This window comes from Brachyhypopomus gauderio, unplaced genomic scaffold, assembly GCF_052324685.1.
Source record: "Brachyhypopomus gauderio isolate BG-103 unplaced genomic scaffold, BGAUD_0.2 sc194, whole genome shotgun sequence".
NCBI classification, from domain to species: Eukaryota; Metazoa; Chordata; class Actinopteri; order Gymnotiformes; family Hypopomidae; genus Brachyhypopomus; species Brachyhypopomus gauderio.
Genome location: NW_027507015.1, coordinates 1 through 20,785, shown reverse-complemented (window position 1 = coordinate 20,785; position 20,785 = coordinate 1). Strand labels below are relative to the sequence as shown.

The 20,785-nt window shown below is 41.7% G+C and overlaps 14 non-coding genes across 14 annotated transcripts; all 14 read left to right on the top strand.

The window, feature by feature from the left end:
• Positions 1–826: 826 nt before the first annotated feature.
• trnar-ccu (transfer RNA arginine (anticodon CCU)) lies at positions 827–899 on the top strand. Its single transcript has one exon. It is a non-coding gene; the product is annotated as a tRNA-Arg (tRNA).
• Positions 900–1,957: 1,058 nt separating this feature from the next.
• Positions 1,958–2,029, top strand: trnam-cau (transfer RNA methionine (anticodon CAU)). Its single transcript has one exon. It is a non-coding gene; the product is annotated as a tRNA-Met (tRNA).
• Positions 2,030–3,008: 979 nt separating this feature from the next.
• Positions 3,009–3,080, top strand: trnam-cau (transfer RNA methionine (anticodon CAU)). Its single transcript has one exon. It is a non-coding gene; the product is annotated as a tRNA-Met (tRNA).
• A 1,950-nt stretch (positions 3,081–5,030) lies between these two features.
• On the top strand, positions 5,031–5,103 carry trnar-ccu (transfer RNA arginine (anticodon CCU)). The gene has a single exon. It is a non-coding gene; the product is annotated as a tRNA-Arg (tRNA).
• Positions 5,104–5,110: 7 nt separating this feature from the next.
• On the top strand, positions 5,111–5,182 carry trnam-cau (transfer RNA methionine (anticodon CAU)). Its single transcript has one exon. It is a non-coding gene; the product is annotated as a tRNA-Met (tRNA).
• Positions 5,183–8,183: 3,001 nt separating this feature from the next.
• Positions 8,184–8,256, top strand: trnar-ccu (transfer RNA arginine (anticodon CCU)). The gene has a single exon. It is a non-coding gene; the product is annotated as a tRNA-Arg (tRNA).
• A 7-nt stretch (positions 8,257–8,263) lies between these two features.
• trnam-cau (transfer RNA methionine (anticodon CAU)) lies at positions 8,264–8,335 on the top strand. The gene has a single exon. It is a non-coding gene; the product is annotated as a tRNA-Met (tRNA).
• Positions 8,336–11,416: 3,081 nt separating this feature from the next.
• trnam-cau (transfer RNA methionine (anticodon CAU)) lies at positions 11,417–11,488 on the top strand. The gene has a single exon. It is a non-coding gene; the product is annotated as a tRNA-Met (tRNA).
• A 979-nt stretch (positions 11,489–12,467) lies between these two features.
• On the top strand, positions 12,468–12,539 carry trnam-cau (transfer RNA methionine (anticodon CAU)). The gene has a single exon. It is a non-coding gene; the product is annotated as a tRNA-Met (tRNA).
• Positions 12,540–14,569: 2,030 nt separating this feature from the next.
• trnam-cau (transfer RNA methionine (anticodon CAU)) lies at positions 14,570–14,641 on the top strand. The gene has a single exon. It is a non-coding gene; the product is annotated as a tRNA-Met (tRNA).
• A 979-nt stretch (positions 14,642–15,620) lies between these two features.
• trnam-cau (transfer RNA methionine (anticodon CAU)) lies at positions 15,621–15,692 on the top strand. The gene has a single exon. It is a non-coding gene; the product is annotated as a tRNA-Met (tRNA).
• Positions 15,693–16,671: 979 nt separating this feature from the next.
• Positions 16,672–16,743, top strand: trnam-cau (transfer RNA methionine (anticodon CAU)). Its single transcript has one exon. It is a non-coding gene; the product is annotated as a tRNA-Met (tRNA).
• Positions 16,744–18,692: 1,949 nt separating this feature from the next.
• Positions 18,693–18,765, top strand: trnar-ccu (transfer RNA arginine (anticodon CCU)). Its single transcript has one exon. It is a non-coding gene; the product is annotated as a tRNA-Arg (tRNA).
• Positions 18,766–18,772: 7 nt separating this feature from the next.
• On the top strand, positions 18,773–18,844 carry trnam-cau (transfer RNA methionine (anticodon CAU)). Its single transcript has one exon. It is a non-coding gene; the product is annotated as a tRNA-Met (tRNA).
• Positions 18,845–20,785: the final 1,941 nt, after the last annotated feature.

Below are 20,785 nucleotides of genomic sequence, written 5' to 3'. Positions count from 1 at the left end.
GTCAAAAATTGATAGAAAGCCTCTAAAGACAGGGTGAATTCACTCTATAGCATTTCTTTCAATGTTTTAATTTAATGAAACTCTTCAAGGCACTTCATGCTTCACTCTAGCAAATCCCAATAGACACTCAAAATAACCTACAAATTCAAGCTTGTGTTGTAAAAAATTTAAGTCCCTTTCAAGAAAGTGAATGAAAATGGTGCTCGACAAGATGTTTAGAAGTAGACCTGGAAATTTCAAAACTTAAAAGCATGTTTGCCAAGCTGATATGTTCATATGCTTGTACAAAAGATCTGCCAATTCCCTTGAGCCATGAGGTTGATTTGCTGATAACAGATGGCATGATGACAAGGGGTAATGTCGAGAGATGTGTTACATTGGCCTATCTTATCAAAGATCTCTTGCTGAATCTTCTCCAGGACCTCCAGACTTCTACATATTTGGCCAAAAGAGGTGACGCGGAACAACGTGTGGATTTTTCAAATGTCACTGGATGTCAAAGATTGGGTGAAAGGGAAACTGAAATCCAGAAAGATTGAAAATACAAAAGATCTGCTAAGTCCCCTGCTCAGTGGGTGAAAGGGAAACTGAAATTCATAATGATTGAAATGACAAAAGATCTGCTAATTCCCTTCAGCTATGGTCGTGTTTGCACAAAGCAGTACAGAAACAAAATTGAGTTGAAGCATTGTACTGACTTTTCATTTTTCTGTCTCTCAGGTGTCTGACTAGAACAGACTGTACTGAGAACAGAGCCCTCTGATATATTCCAGAAGTATAGGTTGCGTTCATCGTGGGTACTGGACATCCGCAAGCTTTAGCAAGAGCCCCAGTGGCCTAATGGATAAGGCACTGGCCTCCTAAGCCAGGGATTGTGGGTTCGAGTCCCGTCTGGGGTGCTGGGAAAGCAGAGTGGGGCAGCGGAAGCGTGCTGGGCCCATAACCCAGAGGTCGATGGATCGAAACCATCCTCTGCTAAGTCAGCTTTAGTCCTAAAAAAGCATTCCTTTAGTCCAAAAATAGCACACCTTTCAATGTCAGAGGGGTGTGAGTCAAAAATTGATAGAAAGCCTCTAAAGACAGGGTGAATTCACTCTATAGCATTTCTTTCAATGTTTTAATTTAATGAAACTCTTCAAGGCACTTCATGCTTCACTCTAGCAAATCCCAATAGACACTCAAAATAACCTACAAATTCAAGCTTGTGTTGTAAAAAATGTAAGTCCCTTTCAAGAAAGTGAATGAAAATGGTGCTCGACAAGATGTTTAGAAGTAGACCTGGAAATTTCAAAACTTAAAAGCATGTTTGCCAAGTTGATATGTTCATATGCTTGTACAAAAGATCTGCTAATTCCCTTGAGCCATGAGGTTGATTTGCTGACAACAGATGGCGTGATGACAAGGGGTAATGTCGAGAGATGTGTTACACTGGCCTATCTTATCAAAGATCTCTTGCTGAATCTTCTCCAGGACCTCCAGACTTCTACATATTTGGCCAAAAGAGGTGACGCGGAACAACGTGTGTATTTTTCAAATGTCACTGGATGTCAAAGATTGGGTGAAAGGGAAACTGAAATCCAGAAAGATTGAAAATACAAAAGATCTGCTAAGTCCTCTGCTCAGTGGGTGAAAGGGAAACTGAAATTCATAATGATTGAAATGACAAAAGATCTGCTAATTCCCTTCAGCTATGGTCGTGTTTGCACAAAGCAGTACAGAAACAAAATTGAGTTGAAGCATTGTACTGACTTTTCATTTTTCTGTCTCTCAGGTGTCTGACTAGAATAGACTGTACTGAGAACAGAGCCCTCTGATATATTCCAGAAGTATAGGTTGCGTTCATCGTGGGTACTGGACATCCGCAAGCTTTAGCAAGAGCCCCAGTGGCCTAATGCATAAGGCACTGGCCTCCTAAGCCAGGGAATGTGGGTTCGAGTCCCATCTGGGGTGCTGGGAAAGCAGAGTGGCGCAGCGGAAGCGTGCTGGGCCCATAACCCAGAGGTCGATGGATCGAAACCATCCTCTGCTAAGTCAGCTTTAGTCCTAAAAAAGCATTCCTTTAGTCCAAAAATAGCACACCTTTCAATGTCAGAGGGGTGTGAGTCAAAAATTGATAGAAAGCCTCTAAAGACAGGGTGAATTCACTCTATAGCATTTCTTTCAATGTTTTAATTTAATGAAACTCTTCAAGGCACTTCATGCTTCACTCTAGCAAATCCCAATAGACACTCAAAATAACCTACAAATTCAAGCTTGTGTTGTAAAAAATTTAAGTCCCTTTCAAGAAAGTGAATGAAAATGGTGCTCGACAAGATGTTTAGAAGTAGACCTGGAAATTTCAAAACTTAAAAGCATGTTTGCCAAGCTGATATGTTCATATGCTTGTACAAAAGATCTGCCAATTCCCTTGAGCCATGAGGTTGATTTGCTGACAACAGATGGCGTGATGACAAGGGGTAATGTCGAGAGATGTGTTACATTGGCCTATCTTATCAAAGATCTCTTGCTGAATCTTCTCCAGGACCTCCAGACTTCTACATATTTGGCCAAAAGAGGTGACGCGGAACAACGTGTGTATTTTTCAAATGTCACTGGATGTCAAAGATTGGGTGAAAGGGAAACTGAAATCCAGAAAGATTGAAAATACAAAAGATCTGCTAAGTCCCCTGCTCAGTGGGTGAAAGGGAAACTGAAATTCATAATGATTGAAATGACAAAATATCTGCTAATTCCCTTCAGCTATGGTCGTGTTTGCACAAAGCAGTACAGAAACAAAATTGAGTTGAAGCATTGTACTGACTTTTCATTTTTCTGTCTCTCAGGTGTCTGACTAGAACAGACTGTACTGAGAACAGAGCCCTCTGATATATTCCAGAAGTATAGGTTGCGTTCATCGTGGGTACTGGACATCCGCAAGCTTTAGCAAGAGCCCCAGTGGCCTAATGGATAAGGCACTGGACTCCTAAGCCAGGGATTGTGGGTTTGAGTCCCATCTGGGGTTCTGGGAAAGCAGAGTGGCGCAGCGGAAGCGTGCTGGGCCCATAACCCAGAGGTCGATGGATCGAAACCATCCTCTGCTAAGTCAGCTTTAGTCCTAAAAAAGCATTCCTTTAGTCCAAAAATAGCACACCTTTCAATGTCAGAGGGGTGTGAGTCAAAAATTGATAGAAAGCCTCTAAAGACAGGGTGAATTCACTCTATAGCATTTCTTTCAATGTTTTAATTTAATGAAACTCTTCAAGGCACTTCATGCTTCACTCTAGCAAATCCCAATAGACACTCAAAATAACCTACAAATTCAAGCTTGTGTTGTAAAAAATTTAAGTCCCTTTCAAGAAAGTGAATGAAAATGGTGCTCGACAAGATGTTTAGAAGTAGACCTGGAAATTTCAAAACTTAAAAGCATGTTTGCCAAGCTGATATGTTCATATGCTTGTACAAAAGATCTGCCAATTCCCTTGAGCCATGAGGTTGATTTGCTGATAACAGATGGCGTGATGACAAGGGGTAATGTCGAGAGATGTGTTACATTGGCCTATCTTATCAAAGATCTCTTGCTGAATCTTCTCCAGGACCTCCAGACTTCTACATATTTGGCCAAAAGAGGTGACGCGGAACAACGTGTGGATTTTTCAAGTGTCACTGGATGTCAAAGATTGGGTGAAAGGGAAACTGAAATCCAGAAAGATTGAAAATACAAAAGATCTGCTAAGTCCCCTGCTCAGTGGGTGAAAGGGAAACTGAAATTCATAATGATTGAAATGACAAAAGATCTGCTAATTCCCTTCAGCTATGGTCGTGTTTGCACAAAGCAGTACAGAAACAAAATTGAGTTGAAGCATTGTACTGACTTTTCATTTTTCTGTCTCTCAGGTGTCTGACTAGAACAGACTGTACTGAGAACAGAGCCCTCTGATATATTCCAGAAGTATAGGTTGCGTTCATCGTGGGTACTGGACATCCGCAAGCTTTAGCAAGAGCCCCAGTGGCCTAATGGATAAGGCACTGGACTCCTAAGCCAGGGATTGTGGGTTTGAGTCCCATCTGGGGTTCTGGGAAAGCAGAGTGGCGCAGCGGAAGCGTGCTGGGCCCATAACCCAGAGGTCGATGGATCGAAACCATCCTCTGTTAAGTCAGCTTTAGTCCTAAAAAAGCATTCCTTTAGTCCAAAAATAGCACACCTTTCAATGTCAGAGGGGTGTGAGTCAAAAATTGATAGAAAGCCTCTAAAGACAGGGTGAATTCACTCTATAGCATTTCTTTCAATGTTTTAATTTAATGAAACTCTTCAAGGCACTTCATGCTTCACTCTAGCAAATCCCAATAGACACTCAAAATAACCTACAAATTCAAGCTTGTGTTGTAAAAAATTTAAGTCCCTTTCAAGAAAGTGAATGAAAATGGTGCTCGACAAGATGTTTAGAAGTAGACCTGGAAATTTCAAAACTTAAAAGCATGTTTGCCAAGCTGATATGTTCATATGCTTGTACAAAAGATCTGCCAATTCCCTTGAGCCATGAGGTTGATTTGCTGATAACAGATGGCGTGATGACAAGGGGTAATGTCGAGAGATGTGTTACATTGGCCTATCTTATCAAAGATCTCTTGCTGAATCTTCTCCAGGACCTCCAGACTTCTACATATTTGGCCAAAAGAGGTGACGCGGAACAACGTGTGGATTTTTCAAGTGTCACTGGATGTCAAAGATTGGGTGAAAGGGAAACTGAAATCCAGAAAGATTGAAAATACAAAAGATCTGCTAAGTCCCCTGCTCAGTGGGTGAAAGGGAAACTGAAATTCATAATGATTGAAATGACAAAAGATCTGCTAATTCCCTTCAGCTATGGTCGTGTTTGCACAAAGCAGTACAGAAACAAAATTGAGTTGAAGCATTGTACTGACTTTTCATTTTTCTGTCTCTCAGGTGTCTGACTAGAACAGACTGTACTGAGAACAGAGCCCTCTGATATATTCCAGAAGTATAGGTTGCGTTCATCGTGGGTACTGGACATCCGCAAGCTTTAGCAAGAGCCCCAGTGGCCTAATGGATAAGGCACTGGCCTCCTAAGCCAGGGATTGTGGGTTCGAGTCCCGTCTGGGGTGCTGGGAAAGCAGAGTGGCGCAGCGGAAGCGTGCTGGGCCCATAACCCAGAGGTCGATGGATCGAAACCATCCTCTGCTAAGTCAGCTTTAGTCCTAAAAAAGCATTCCTTTAGTCCAAAAATAGCACACCTTTCAATGTCAGAGGGGTGTGAGTCAAAAATTGATAGAAAGCCTCTAAAGACAGGGTGAATTCACTCTATAGCATTTCTTTCAATGTTTTAATTTAATGAAACTCTTCAAGGCACTTCATGCTTCACTCTAGCAAATCCCAATAGACACTCAAAATAACCTACAAATTCAAGCTTGTGTTGTAAAAAATGTAAGTCCCTTTCAAGAAAGTGAATGAAAATGGTGCTCGACAAGATGTTTAGAAGTAGACCTGGAAATTTCAAAACTTAAAAGCATGTTTGCCAAGTTGATATGTTCATATGCTTGTACAAAAGATCTGCTAATTCCCTTGAGCCATGAGGTTGATTTGCTGACAACAGATGGCGTGATGACAAGGGGTAATGTCGAGAGATGTGTTACACTGGCCTATCTTATCAAAGATCTCTTGCTGAATCTTCTCCAGGACCTCCAGACTTCTACATATTTGGCCAAAAGAGGTGACGCGGAACAACGTGTGTATTTTTCAAATGTCACTGGATGTCAAAGATTGGGTGAAAGGGAAACTGAAATCCAGAAAGATTGAAAATACAAAAGATCTGCTAAGTCCCCTGCTCAGTGGGTGAAAGGGAAACTGAAATTCATAATGATTGAAATGACAAAAGATCTGCTAATTCCCTTCAGCTATGGTCGTGTTTGCTCAAAGCAGTACAGAAACAAAATTGAGTTGAAGCATTGTACTGACTTTTCATTTTTCTGTCTCTCAGGTGTCTGACTAGAATAGACTGTACTGAGAACAGAGCCCTCTGATATATTCCAGAAGTATAGGTTGCGTTCATCGTGGGTACTGGACATCCGCAAGCTTTAGCAAGAGCCCCAGTGGCCTAATGCATAAGGCACTGGCCTCCTAAGCCAGGGAATGTGGGTTCGAGTCCCATCTGGGGTGCTGGGAAAGCAGAGTGGCGCAGCGAAAGCGTGCTGGGCCCATAACCCAGAGGTCGATGGATCGAAACCATCCTCTGCTAAGTCAGCTTTAGTCCTAAAAAAGCATTCCTTTAGTCCAAAAATAGCACACCTTTCAATGTCAGAGGGGTGTGAGTCAAAAATTGATAGAAAGCCTCTAAAGACAGGGTGAATTCACTCTATAGCATTTCTTTCAATGTTTTAATTTAATGAAACTCTTCAAGGCACTTCATGCTTCACTCTAGCAAATCCCAATAGACACTCAAAATAACCTACAAATTCAAGCTTGTGTTGTAAAAAATTTAAGTCCCTTTCAAGAAAGTGAATGAAAATGGTGCTCGACAAGATGTTTAGAAGTAGACCTGGAAATTTCAAAACTTAAAAGCATGTTTGCCAAGTTGATATGTTCATATGCTTGTACAAAAGATCTGCCAATTCCCTTGAGCCATGAGGTTGATTTGCTGACAACAGATGGCGTGATGACAAGGGGTAATGTCGAGAGATGTGTTACACTGGCCTATCTTATCAAAGATCTCTTGCTGAATCTTCTCCAGGACCTCCAGACTTCTACATATTTGGCCAAAAGAGGTGACGCGGAACAACGTGTGTATTTTTCAAATGTCACTGGATGTCAAAGATTGGGTGAAAGGGAAACTGAAATCCAGAAAGATTGAAAATACAAAAGATCTGCTAAGTCCCCTGCTCAGTGGGTGAAAGGGAAACTGAAATTCATAATGATTGAAATGACAAAAGATCTGCTAATTCCCTTCAGCTATGGTCGTGTTTGCTCAAAGCAGTACAGAAACAAAATTGAGTTGAAGCATTGTACTGACTTTTCATTTTTCTGTCTCTCAGGTGTCTGACTAGAATAGACTGTACTGAGAACAGAGCCCTCTGATATATTCCAGAAGTATAGGTTGCGTTCATCGTGGGTACTGGACATCCGCAAGCTTTAGCAAGAGCCCCAGTGGCCTAATGCATAAGGCACTGGCCTCCTAAGCCAGGGAATGTGGGTTCGAGTCCCATCTGGGGTGCTGGGAAAGCAGAGTGGCGCAGCGAAAGCGTGCTGGGCCCATAACCCAGAGGTCGATGGATCGAAACCATCCTCTGCTAAGTCAGCTTTAGTCCTAAAAAAGCATTCCTTTAGTCCAAAAATAGCACACCTTTCAATGTCAGAGGGGTGTGAGTCAAAAATTGATAGAAAGCCTCTAAAGACAGGGTGAATTCACTCTATAGCATTTCTTTCAATGTTTTAATTTAATGAAACTCTTCAAGGCACTTCATGCTTCACTCTAGCAAATCCCAATAGACACTCAAAATAACCTACAAATTCAAGCTTGTGTTGTAAAAAATTTAAGTCCCTTTCAAGAAAGTGAATGAAAATGGTGCTCGACAAGATGTTTAGAAGTAGACCTGGAAATTTCAAAACTTAAAAGCATGTTTGCCAAGCTGATATGTTCATATGCTTGTACAAAAGATCTGCCAATTCCCTTGAGCCATGAGGTTGATTTGCTGATAACAGATGGCGTGATGACAAGGGGTAATGTCGAGAGATGTGTTACATTGGCCTATCTTATCAAAGATCTCTTGCTGAATCTTCTCCAGGACCTCCAGACTTCTACATATTTGGCCAAAAGAGGTGACGCGGAACAACGTGTGGATTTTTCAAGTGTCACTGGATGTCAAAGATTGGGTGAAAGGGAAACTGAAATCCAGAAAGATTGAAAATACAAAAGATCTGCTAAGTCCCCTGCTCAGTGGGTGAAAGGGAAACTGAAATTCATAATGATTGAAATGACAAAAGATCTGCTAATTCCCTTCAGCTATGGTCGTGTTTGCACAAAGCAGTACAGAAACAAAATTGAGTTGAAGCATTGTACTGACTTTTCATTTTTCTGTCTCTCAGGTGTCTGACTAGAACAGACTGTACTGAGAACAGAGCCCTCTGATATATTCCAGAAGTATAGGTTGCGTTCATCGTGGGTACTGGACATCCGCAAGCTTTAGCAAGAGCCCCAGTGGCCTAATGGATAAGGCACTGGCCTCCTAAGCCAGGGATTGTGGGTTCGAGTCCCGTCTGGGGTGCTGGGAAAGCAGAGTGGCGCAGCGGAAGCGTGCTGGGCCCATAACCCAGAGGTCGATGGATCGAAACCATCCTCTGCTAAGTCAGCTTTAGTCCTAAAAAAGCATTCCTTTAGTCCAAAAATAGCACACCTTTCAATGTCAGAGGGGTGTGAGTCAAAAATTGATAGAAAGCCTCTAAAGACAGGGTGAATTCACTCTATAGCATTTCTTTCAATGTTTTAATTTAATGAAACTCTTCAAGGCACTTCATGCTTCACTCTAGCAAATCCCAATAGACACTCAAAATAACCTACAAATTCAAGCTTGTGTTGTAAAAAATGTAAGTCCCTTTCAAGAAAGTGAATGAAAATGGTGCTCGACAAGATGTTTAGAAGTAGACCTGGAAATTTCAAAACTTAAAAGCATGTTTGCCAAGTTGATATGTTCATATGCTTGTACAAAAGATCTGCTAATTCCCTTGAGCCATGAGGTTGATTTGCTGACAACAGATGGCGTGATGACAAGGGGTAATGTCGAGAGATGTGTTACACTGGCCTATCTTATCAAAGATCTCTTGCTGAATCTTCTCCAGGACCTCCAGACTTCTACATATTTGGCCAAAAGAGGTGACGCGGAACAACGTGTGTATTTTTCAAATGTCACTGGATGTCAAAGATTGGGTGAAAGGGAAACTGAAATCCAGAAAGATTGAAAATACAAAAGATCTGCTAAGTCCCCTGCTCAGTGGGTGAAAGGGAAACTGAAATTCATAATGATTGAAATGACAAAAGATCTGCTAATTCCCTTCAGCTATGGTCGTGTTTGCTCAAAGCAGTACAGAAACAAAATTGAGTTGAAGCATTGTACTGACTTTTCATTTTTCTGTCTCTCAGGTGTCTGACTAGAATAGACTGTACTGAGAACAGAGCCCTCTGATATATTCCAGAAGTATAGGTTGCGTTCATCGTGGGTACTGGACATCCGCAAGCTTTAGCAAGAGCCCCAGTGGCCTAATGCATAAGGCACTGGCCTCCTAAGCCAGGGAATGTGGGTTCGAGTCCCATCTGGGGTGCTGGGAAAGCAGAGTGGCGCAGCGAAAGCGTGCTGGGCCCATAACCCAGAGGTCGATGGATCGAAACCATCCTCTGCTAAGTCAGCTTTAGTCCTAAAAAAGCATTCCTTTAGTCCAAAAATAGCACACCTTTCAATGTCAGAGGGGTGTGAGTCAAAAATTGATAGAAAGCCTCTAAAGACAGGGTGAATTCACTCTATAGCATTTCTTTCAATGTTTTAATTTAATGAAACTCTTCAAGGCACTTCATGCTTCACTCTAGCAAATCCCAATAGACACTCAAAATAACCTACAAATTCAAGCTTGTGTTGTAAAAAATTTAAGTCCCTTTCAAGAAAGTGAATGAAAATGGTGCTCGACAAGATGTTTAGAAGTAGACCTGGAAATTTCAAAACTTAAAAGCATGTTTGCCAAGTTGATATGTTCATATGCTTGTACAAAAGATCTGCCAATTCCCTTGAGCCATGAGGTTGATTTGCTGACAACAGATGGCGTGATGACAAGGGGTAATGTCGAGAGATGTGTTACACTGGCCTATCTTATCAAAGATCTCTTGCTGAATCTTCTCCAGGACCTCCAGACTTCTACATATTTGGCCAAAAGAGGTGACGCGGAACAACGTGTGTATTTTTCAAATGTCACTGGATGTCAAAGATTGGGTGAAAGGGAAACTGAAATCCAGAAAGATTGAAAATACAAAAGATCTGCTAAGTCCCCTGCTCAGTGGGTGAAAGGGAAACTGAAATTCATAATGATTGAAATGACAAAAGATCTGCTAATTCCCTTCAGCTATGGTCGTGTTTGCTCAAAGCAGTACAGAAACAAAATTGAGTTGAAGCATTGTACTGACTTTTCATTTTTCTGTCTCTCAGGTGTCTGACTAGAATAGACTGTACTGAGAACAGAGCCCTCTGATATATTCCAGAAGTATAGGTTGCGTTCATCGTGGGTACTGGACATCCGCAAGCTTTAGCAAGAGCCCCAGTGGCCTAATGCATAAGGCACTGGCCTCCTAAGCCAGGGAATGTGGGTTCGAGTCCCATCTGGGGTGCTGGGAAAGCAGAGTGGCGCAGCGAAAGCGTGCTGGGCCCATAACCCAGAGGTCGATGGATCGAAACCATCCTCTGCTAAGTCAGCTTTAGTCCTAAAAAAGCATTCCTTTAGTCCAAAAATAGCACACCTTTCAATGTCAGAGGGGTGTGAGTCAAAAATTGATAGAAAGCCTCTAAAGACAGGGTGAATTCACTCTATAGCATTTCTTTCAATGTTTTAATTTAATGAAACTCTTCAAGGCACTTCATGCTTCACTCTAGCAAATCCCAATAGACACTCAAAATAACCTACAAATTCAAGCTTGTGTTGTAAAAAATTTAAGTCCCTTTCAAGAAAGTGAATGAAAATGGTGCTCGACAAGATGTTTAGAAGTAGACCTGGAAATTTCAAAACTTAAAAGCATGTTTGCCAAGCTGATATGTTCATATGCTTGTACAAAAGATCTGCCAATTCCCTTGAGCCATGAGGTTGATTTGCTGACAACAGATGGCGTGATGACAAGGGGTAATGTCGAGAGATGTGTTACATTGGCCTATCTTATCAAAGATCTCTTGCTGAATCTTCTCCAGGACCTCCAGACTTCTACATATTTGGCCAAAAGAGGTGACGCGGAACAACGTGTGGATTTTTCAAATGTCACTGGATGTCAAAGATTGGGTGAAAGGGAAACTGAAATCCAGAAAGATTGAAAATACAAAAGATCTGCTAAGTCCCCTGCTCAGTGGGTGAAAGGGAAACTGAAATTCATAATGATTGAAATGACAAAATATCTGCTAATTCCCTTCAGCTATGGTCGTGTTTGCACAAAGCAGTACAGAAACAAAATTGAGTTGAAGCATTGTACTGACTTTTCATTTTTCTGTCTCTCAGGTGTCTGACTAGAACAGACTGTACTGAGAACAGAGCCCTCTGATATATTCCAGAAGTATAGGTTGCGTTCATCGTGGGTACTGGACATCCGCAAGCTTTAGCAAGATCCCCAGTGGCCTAATGTATAAGGCACTGGCCTCCTAAGCCAGGGATTGTGGGTTCGAGTCCCATCTGGGGTTCTGGGAAAGCAGAGTGGCGCAGCGGAAGCGTGCTGGGCCCATAACCCAGAGGTCGATGGATCGAAACCATCCTCTGCTAAGTCAGCTTTAGTCCTAAAAAAGCATTCCTTTAGTCCAAAAATAGCACACCTTTCAATGTCAGAGGGGTGTGAGTCAAAAATTGATAGAAAGCCTCTAAAGACAGGGTGAATTCACTCTATAGCATTTCTTTCAATGTTTTAATTTAATGAAACTCTTCAAGGCACTTCATGCTTCACTCTAGCAAATCCCAATAGACACTCAAAATAACCTACAAATTCAAGCTTGTGTTGTAAAAAATGTAAGTCCCTTTCAAGAAAGTGAATGAAAATGGTGCTCGACAAGATGTTTAGAAGTAGACCTGGAAATTTCAAAACTTAAAAGCATGTTTGCCAAGTTGATATGTTCATATGCTTGTACAAAAGATCTGCTAATTCCCTTGAGCCATGAGGTTGATTTGCTGACAACAGATGGCGTGATGACAAGGGGTAATGTCGAGAGATGTGTTACACTGGCCTATCTTATCAAAGATCTCTTGCTGAATCTTCTCCAGGACCTCCAGACTTCTACATATTTGGCCAAAAGAGGTGACGCGGAACAACGTGTGTATTTTTCAAATGTCACTGGATGTCAAAGATTGGGTGAAAGGGAAACTGAAATCCAGAAAGATTGAAAATACAAAAGATCTGCTAAGTCCTCTGCTCAGTGGGTGAAAGGGAAACTGAAATTCATAATGATTGAAATGACAAAAGATCTGCTAATTCCCTTCAGCTATGGTCGTGTTTGCACAAAGCAGTACAGAAACAAAATTGAGTTGAAGCATTGTACTGACTTTTCATTTTTCTGTCTCTCAGGTGTCTGACTAGAATAGACTGTACTGAGAACAGAGCCCTCTGATATATTCCAGAAGTATAGGTTGCGTTCATCGTGGGTACTGGACATCCGCAAGCTTTAGCAAGAGCCCCAGTGGCCTAATGCATAAGGCACTGGCCTCCTAAGCCAGGGAATGTGGGTTCGAGTCCCATCTGGGGTGCTGGGAAAGCAGAGTGGCGCAGCGGAAGCGTGCTGGGCCCATAACCCAGAGGTCGATGGATCGAAACCATCCTCTGCTAAGTCAGCTTTAGTCCTAAAAAAGCATTCCTTTAGTCCAAAAATAGCACACCTTTCAATGTCAGAGGGGTGTGAGTCAAAAATTGATAGAAAGCCTCTAAAGACAGGGTGAATTCACTCTATAGCATTTCTTTCAATGTTTTAATTTAATGAAACTCTTCAAGGCACTTCATGCTTCACTCTAGCAAATCCCAATAGACACTCAAAATAACCTACAAATTCAAGCTTGTGTTGTAAAAAATTTAAGTCCCTTTCAAGAAAGTGAATGAAAATGGTGCTCGACAAGATGTTTAGAAGTAGACCTGGAAATTTCAAAACTTAAAAGCATGTTTGCCAAGTTGATATGTTCATATGCTTGTACAAAAGATCTGCCAATTCCCTTGAGCCATGAGGTTGATTTGCTGACAACAGATGGCGTGATGACAAGGGGTAATGTCGAGAGATGTGTTACACTGGCCTATCTTATCAAAGATCTCTTGCTGAATCTTCTCCAGGACCTCCAGACTTCTACATATTTGGCCAAAAGAGGTGACGCGGAACAACGTGTGTATTTTTCAAATGTCACTGGATGTCAAAGATTGGGTGAAAGGGAAACTGAAATCCAGAAAGATTGAAAATACAAAAGATCTGCTAAGTCCCCTGCTCAGTGGGTGAAAGGGAAACTGAAATTCATAATGATTGAAATGACAAAAGATCTGCTAATTCCCTTCAGCTATGGTCGTGTTTGCTCAAAGCAGTACAGAAACAAAATTGAGTTGAAGCATTGTACTGACTTTTCATTTTTCTGTCTCTCAGGTGTCTGACTAGAACAGACTGTACTGAGAACAGAGCCCTCTGATATATTCCAGAAGTATAGGTTGCGTTCATCGTGGGTACTGGACATCCGCAAGCTTTAGCAAGAGCCCCAGTGGCCTAATGCATAAGGCACTGGCCTCCTAAGCCAGGGAATGTGGGTTCGAGTCCCATCTGGGGTGCTGGGAAAGCAGAGTGGCGCAGCGAAAGCGTGCTGGGCCCATAACCCAGAGGTCGATGGATCGAAACCATCCTCTGCTAAGTCAGCTTTAGTCCTAAAAAAGCATTCCTTTAGTCCAAAAATAGCACACCTTTCAATGTCAGAGGGGTGTGAGTCAAAAATTGATAGAAAGCCTCTAAAGACAGGGTGAATTCACTCTATAGCATTTCTTTCAATGTTTTAATTTAATGAAACTCTTCAAGGCACTTCATGCTTCACTCTAGCAAATCCCAATAGACACTCAAAATAACCTACAAATTCAAGCTTGTGTTGTAAAAAATTTAAGTCCCTTTCAAGAAAGTGAATGAAAATGGTGCTCGACAAGATGTTTAGAAGTAGACCTGGAAATTTCAAAACTTAAAAGCATGTTTGCCAAGCTGATATGTTCATATGCTTGTACAAAAGATCTGCCAATTCCCTTGAGCCATGAGGTTGATTTGCTGACAACAGATGGCGTGATGACAAGGGGTAATGTCGAGAGATGTGTTACATTGGCCTATCTTATCAAAGATCTCTTGCTGAATCTTCTCCAGGACCTCCAGACTTCTACATATTTGGCCAAAAGAGGTGACGCGGAACAACGTGTGGATTTTTCAAATGTCACTGGATGTCAAAGATTGGGTGAAAGGGAAACTGAAATCCAGAAAGATTGAAAATACAAAAGATCTGCTAAGTCCCCTGCTCAGTGGGTGAAAGGGAAACTGAAATTCATAATGATTGAAATGACAAAATATCTGCTAATTCCCTTCAGCTATGGTCGTGTTTGCACAAAGCAGTACAGAAACAAAATTGAGTTGAAGCATTGTACTGACTTTTCATTTTTCTGTCTCTCAGGTGTCTGACTAGAACAGACTGTACTGAGAACAGAGCCCTCTGATATATTCCAGAAGTATAGGTTGCGTTCATCGTGGGTACTGGACATCCGCAAGCTTTAGCAAGATCCCCAGTGGCCTAATGTATAAGGCACTGGCCTCCTAAGCCAGGGATTGTGGGTTCGAGTCCCATCTGGGGTTCTGGGAAAGCAGAGTGGCGCAGCGGAAGCGTGCTGGGCCCATAACCCAGAGGTCGATGGATCGAAACCATCCTCTGCTAAGTCAGCTTTAGTCCTAAAAAAGCATTCCTTTAGTCCAAAAATAGCACACCTTTCAATGTCAGAGGGGTGTGAGTCAAAAATTGATAGAAAGCCTCTAAAGACAGGGTGAATTCACTCTATAGCATTTCTTTCAATGTTTTAATTTAATGAAACTCTTCAAGGCACTTCATGCTTCACTCTAGCAAATCCCAATAGACACTCAAAATAACCTACAAATTCAAGCTTGTGTTGTAAAAAATGTAAGTCCCTTTCAAGAAAGTGAATGAAAATGGTGCTCGACAAGATGTTTAGAAGTAGACCTGGAAATTTCAAAACTTAAAAGCATGTTTGCCAAGTTGATATGTTCATATGCTTGTACAAAAGATCTGCTAATTCCCTTGAGCCATGAGGTTGATTTGCTGACAACAGATGGCGTGATGACAAGGGGTAATGTCGAGAGATGTGTTACACTGGCCTATCTTATCAAAGATCTCTTGCTGAATCTTCTCCAGGACCTCCAGACTTCTACATATTTGGCCAAAAGAGGTGACGCGGAACAACGTGTGTATTTTTCAAATGTCACTGGATGTCAAAGATTGGGTGAAAGGGAAACTGAAATCCAGAAAGATTGAAAATACAAAAGATCTGCTAAGTCCTCTGCTCAGTGGGTGAAAGGGAAACTGAAATTCATAATGATTGAAATGACAAAAGATCTGCTAATTCCCTTCAGCTATGGTCGTGTTTGCACAAAGCAGTACAGAAACAAAATTGAGTTGAAGCATTGTACTGACTTTTCATTTTTCTGTCTCTCAGGTGTCTGACTAGAATAGACTGTACTGAGAACAGAGCCCTCTGATATATTCCAGAAGTATAGGTTGCGTTCATCGTGGGTACTGGACATCCGCAAGCTTTAGCAAGAGCCCCAGTGGCCTAATGCATAAGGCACTGGCCTCCTAAGCCAGGGAATGTGGGTTCGAGTCCCATCTGGGGTGCTGGGAAAGCAGAGTGGCGCAGCGGAAGCGTGCTGGGCCCATAACCCAGAGGTCGATGGATCGAAACCATCCTCTGCTAAGTCAGCTTTAGTCCTAAAAAAGCATTCCTTTAGTCCAAAAATAGCACACCTTTCAATGTCAGAGGGGTGTGAGTCAAAAATTGATAGAAAGCCTCTAAAGACAGGGTGAATTCACTCTATAGCATTTCTTTCAATGTTTTAATTTAATGAAACTCTTCAAGGCACTTCATGCTTCACTCTAGCAAATCCCAATAGACACTCAAAATAACCTACAAATTCAAGCTTGTGTTGTAAAAAATTTAAGTCCCTTTCAAGAAAGTGAATGAAAATGGTGCTCGACAAGATGTTTAGAAGTAGACCTGGAAATTTCAAAACTTAAAAGCATGTTTGCCAAGCTGATATGTTCATATGCTTGTACAAAAGATCTGCCAATTCCCTTGAGCCATGAGGTTGATTTGCTGACAACAGATGGCGTGATGACAAGGGGTAATGTCGAGAGATGTGTTACATTGGCCTATCTTATCAAAGATCTCTTGCTGAATCTTCTCCAGGACCTCCAGACTTCTACATATTTGGCCAAAAGAGGTGACGCGGAACAACGTGTGTATTTTTCAAATGTCACTGGATGTCAAAGATTGGGTGAAAGGGAAACTGAAATCCAGAAAGATTGAAAATACAAAAGATCTGCTAAGTCCCCTGCTCAGTGGGTGAAAGGGAAACTGAAATTCATAATGATTGAAATGACAAAATATCTGCTAATTCCCTTCAGCTATGGTCGTGTTTGCACAAAGCAGTACAGAAACAAAATTGAGTTGAAGCATTGTACTGACTTTTCATTTTTCTGTCTCTCAGGTGTCTGACTAGAACAGACTGTACTGAGAACAGAGCCCTCTGATATATTCCAGAAGTATAGGTTGCGTTCATCGTGGGTACTGGACATCCGCAAGCTTTAGCAAGAGCCCCAGTGGCCTAATGGATAAGGCACTGGACTCCTAAGCCAGGGATTGTGGGTTTGAGTCCCATCTGGGGTTCTGGGAAAGCAGAGTGGCGCAGCGGAAGCGTGCTGGGCCCATAACCCAGAGGTCGATGGATCGAAACCATCCTCTGCTAAGTCAGCTTTAGTCCTAAAAAAGCATTCCTTTAGTCCAAAAATAGCACACCTTTCAATGTCAGAGGGGTGTGAGTCAAAAATTGATAGAAAGCCTCTAAAGACAGGGTGAATTCACTCTATAGCATTTCTTTCAATGTTTTAATTTAATGAAACTCTTCAAGGCACTTCATGCTTCACTCTAGCAAATCCCAATAGACACTCAAAATAACCTACAAATTCAAGCTTGTGTTGTAAAAAATTTAAGTCCCTTTCAAGAAAGTGAATGAAAATGGTGCTCGACAAGATGTTTAGAAGTAGACCTGGAAATTTCAAAACTTAAAAGCATGTTTGCCAAGCTGATATGTTCATATGCTTGTACAAAAGATCTGCCAATTCCCTTGAGCCATGAGGTTGATTTGCTGATAACAGATGGCGTGATGACAAGGGGTAATGTCGAGAGATGTGTTACATTGGCCTATCTTATCAAAGATCTCTTGCTGAATCTTCTCCAGGACCTCCAGACTTCTACATATTTGGCCAAAAGAGGTGACGCGGAACAACGTGTGGATTTTTCAAGTGTCACTGGATGTCAAAGATTGGGTGAAAGGGAAACTGAAATCCAGAAAGATTGAAAATACAAAAGATCTGCTAAGTCCCCTGCTCAGTGGGTGAAAGGGAAACTGAAATTCATAATGATTGAAATGACAAAAGATCTGCTAATTCCCTTCAGCTATGGTCGTGTTTGCACAAAGCAGTACAGAAACAAAATTGAGTTGAAGCATTGTACTGACTTTTCATTTTTCTGTCTCTCAGGTGTCTGACTAGAACAGACTGTACTGAGAACAGAGCCCTCTGATATATTCCAGAAGTATAGGTTGCGTTCATCGTGGGTACTGGACATCCGCAAGCTTTAGCAAGAGCCCCAGTGGCCTAATGGATAAGGCACTGGACTCCTAAGCCAGGGATTGTGGGTTTGAGTCCCATCTGGGGTTCTGGGAAAGCAGAGTGGCGCAGCGGAAGCGTGCTGGGCCCATAACCCAGAGGTCGATGGATCGAAACCATCCTCTGTTAAGTCAGCTTTAGTCCTAAAAAAGCATTCCTTTAGTCCAAAAATAGCACACCTTTCAATGTCAGAGGGGTGTGAGTCAAAAATTGATAGAAAGCCTCTAAAGACAGGGTGAATTCACTCTATAGCATTTCTTTCAATGTTTTAATTTAATGAAACTCTTCAAGGCACTTCATGCTTCACTCTAGCAAATCCCAATAGACACTCAAAATAACCTACAAATTCAAGCTTGTGTTGTAAAAAATTTAAGTCCCTTTCAAGAAAGTGAATGAAAATGGTGCTCGACAAGATGTTTAGAAGTAGACCTGGAAATTTCAAAACTTAAAAGCATGTTTGCCAAGCTGATATGTTCATATGCTTGTACAAAAGATCTGCCAATTCCCTTGAGCCATGAGGTTGATTGCTGATAACAGATGGCGTGATGACAAGGGGTAATGTCGAGAGATGTGTTACATTGGCCTATCTTATCAAAGATCTCTTGCTGAATCTTCTCCAGGACCTCCAGACTTCTACATATTTGGCCAAAAGAGGTGACGCGGAACAACGTGTGGATTTTTCAAGTGTCACTGGATGTCAAAGATTGGGTGAAAGGGAAACTGAAATCCAGAAAGATTGAAAATACAAAAGATCTGCTAAGTCCCCTGCTCAGTGGGTGAAAGGGAAACTGAAATTCATAATGATTGAAATGACAAAAGATCTGCTAATTCCCTTCAGCTATGGTCGTGTTTGCACAAAGCAGTACAGAAACAAAATTGAGTTGAAGCATTGTACTGACTTTTCATTTTTCTGTCTCTCAGGTGTCTGACTAGAACAGACTGTACTGAGAACAGAGCCCTCTGATATATTCCAGAAGTATAGGTTGCGTTCATCGTGGGTACTGGACATCCGCAAGCTTTAGCAAGAGCCCCAGTGGCCTAATGGATAAGGCACTGGCCTCCTAAGCCAGGGATTGTGGGTTCGAGTCCCGTCTGGGGTGCTGGGAAAGCAGAGTGGCGCAGCGGAAGCGTGCTGGGCCCATAACCCAGAGGTCGATGGATCGAAACCATCCTCTGCTAAGTCAGCTTTAGTCCTAAAAAAGCATTCCTTTAGTCCAAAAATAGCACACCTTTCAATGTCAGAGGGGTGTGAGTCAAAAATTGATAGAAAGCCTCTAAAGACAGGGTGAATTCACTCTATAGCATTTCTTTCAATGTTTTAATTTAATGAAACTCTTCAAGGCACTTCATGCTTCACTCTAGCAAATCCCAATAGACACTCAAAATAACCTACAAATTCAAGCTTGTGTTGTAAAAAATGTAAGTCCCTTTCAAGAAAGTGAATGAAAATGGTGCTCGACAAGATGTTTAGAAGTAGACCTGGAAATTTCAAAACTTAAAAGCATGTTTGCCAAGTTGATATGTTCATATGCTTGTACAAAAGATCTGCTAATTCCCTTGAGCCATGAGGTTGATTTGCTGACAACAGATGGCGTGATGACAAGGGGTAATGTCGAGAGATGTGTTACACTGGCCTATCTTATCAAAGATCTCTTGCTGAATCTTCTCCAGACCTCCAGACTTCTACATATTTGGCCAAAAGAGGTGACGCGGAACAACGTGTGTATTTTTCAAATGTCACTGGATGTCAAAGATTGGGTGAAAGGGAAACTGAAATCCAGAAAGATTGAAATACAAAAGATCTGCTAAGTCCCCTGCTCAGTGGGTGAAAGGAAACTGAAATTCATAATGATTGAAATGACAAAAGATCTGCTAATTCCCTTCAGCTATGGTCGTGTTTGCTCAAAGCAGTACAGAAACAAAATTGAGTTGAAGCATTGTACTGACTTTTCATTTTTCTGTCTCTCAGGTGTCTGACTAGAATAGACTGTACTGAGAACAGAGCCCTCTGATATATTCCAGAAGTATAGGTTGCGTTCATCGTGGGTACTGGACATCCGCAAGCTTTAGCAAGAGCCCCAGTGGCCTAATGCATAAGGCACTGGCCTCCTAAGCCAGGGAATGTGGGTTCGAGTCCCATCTGGGGTGCTGGGAAAGCAGAGTGGCGCAGCGAAAGCGTGCTGGGCCCATAACCCAGAGGTCGATGGATCGAAACCATCCTCTGCTAAGTCAGCTTTAGTCCTAAAAAAGCATTCCTTTAGTCAAAAATAGCACACCTTTCAATGTCAGAGGGGTGTGAGTCAAAAATTGATAGAAAGCCTCTAAAGACAGGGTGAATTCACTCTATAGCATTTCTTTCAATGTTTTAATTTAATGAAACTCTTCAAGGCACTTCATGCTTCACTCTAGCAAATCCCAATAGACACTCAAAATAACCTACAAATTCAAGCTTGTGTTGTAAAAAATTTAAGTCCCTTTCAAGAAAGTGAATGAAAATGGTGCTCGACAAGATGTTTAGAAGTAGACCTGGAAATTTCAAAACTTAAAAGCATGTTTGCCAAGTTGATATGTTCATATGCTTGTACAAAAGATCTGCCAATTCCCTTGAGCCATGAGGTTGATTTGCTGACAACAGATGGCGTGATGACAAGGGGTAATGTCGAGAGATGTGTTACACTGGCCTATCTTATCAAAGATCTCTTGCTGAATCTTCTCAGGACCTCCAGACTTCTACATATTTGGCCAAAAGAGGTGACGCGGAACAACGTGTGTGTATTTTTCAAATGTCACTGGATGTCAAAGATTGGGTGAAAGGGAAACTGAAATCCAGAAAGATTGAAAATACAAAAGATCTGCTAAGTCCCCTGCTCAGTGGGTGAAAGGGAACTGAAATTCATAATGATTGAAATGACAAAAGATCTGCTAATTCCCTTCAGCTATGGTCGTGTTTGCTCAAAGCAGTACAGAAACAAAATTGAGTTGAAGCATTGTACTGACTTTTCATTTTTCTGTCTCTCAGGTGTCTGACTAGAATAGACTGTACTGAGAACAGAGCCCTCTGATATATTCCAGAAGTATAGGTTGCGTTCATCGTGGGTACTGGACATCCGCAAGCTTTAG